At 51.1% G+C, this 1,055-nt stretch overlaps 1 pseudogene; it reads right to left on the reverse strand.

Annotated features, from left to right (window-relative positions):
- Nucleotides 1–343: 343 nt before the first annotated feature.
- Nucleotides 344–841, reverse strand: LOC119519867 (annotated as a pseudogene).
- Nucleotides 842–1,055: the final 214 nt, after the last annotated feature.

Genomic DNA, 1,055 nt, shown 5'->3' on the forward strand with positions numbered 1-1,055 from the left:
CTGGAAAGACTATATCAATGGATAGATGACAGCTTTTCAGTTTGTAATAGATACACTACTGAAAATTTATGCATTTTTTGGATATATATACAATTTGCTTGTGTGTATCTTTTTCTTTTTCCCAATAGTCTCTTGCACAATATAGCAGTGACTACTTATCACACTGACAAGACTGCTTATTTCATTTCATATATATTCAGATTGGACGGATAATTGTGAACATCCAACTATGTGTTCATATATAACTCTCAGAAATGAGGTCTGCTATGTCTAATAACAGAATTGCTTCCTACTATTTAAAGACAATAAACCCCATTTCGGCTAGCCCTCACCATGGGAAAGCCTAAGGCTGTGAGTCTCGAGAAGTGTTGCCGTGATTTGCTTTCTCTCCAAAACAGAATGCTTCAGAAAATGACCTGTAGCACCGATGTACAATCTTGATCGCATGGGCAATTTCTTGACTGGGTGCAGGTAGCCCTCTCCACGTGGGGCACCCAGCCCGGGCTCCGTGGGCTCCTCGGCATCGTCCTGCAGGCTGCAGGTGAGCTGCGCAATGTAGGTCATGGCCGGCAGCAGCACATCCAGCTTGGAGAGCTTGGTGGCTGGTGGCACTGACTGCAGCGAGTGCTGCAGTTCCAGGAAGGCCTGCTGCGGGGTCTGCATGCCGCTGCGCTCCTACGCCACGTTGGCTGCCGCTGGTCGCCCACCGCCAGAAAGTGAGCTGCCGCCCGAGACCGCTGGACCCAGCCCAGTTCGTCCAGCCGGGGCTCGAGTCACGGACTGCAGGCGCGGGTGTGGGCTGGGCACTCAGGGCGCTGTCCGCGGGGTCGTCGCTGTCCATGGTGGCCTCCCGGGCCCATGCGCTTTCCTGTAGCAGCTGTGCAGGGCTCGGCTCTGTTGTGCTAGCGGCAATGGGGGTCAAGCTGGTTCTGTGTGGCCAGAGCAGCCCTGGTCATTCCAACTTAACACCTCCGAAATCTGTGGTTGCTCAACCTCATTGAATTTTGTACTTACAATGGGTGAATTTTATGTTGTGTAAATGATATCTCCATAAA

This window comes from Choloepus didactylus, chromosome 24 (genome assembly GCF_015220235.1).
Source record: "Choloepus didactylus isolate mChoDid1 chromosome 24, mChoDid1.pri, whole genome shotgun sequence".
Classification (NCBI taxonomy): domain Eukaryota; kingdom Metazoa; phylum Chordata; class Mammalia; order Pilosa; family Megalonychidae; genus Choloepus; species Choloepus didactylus.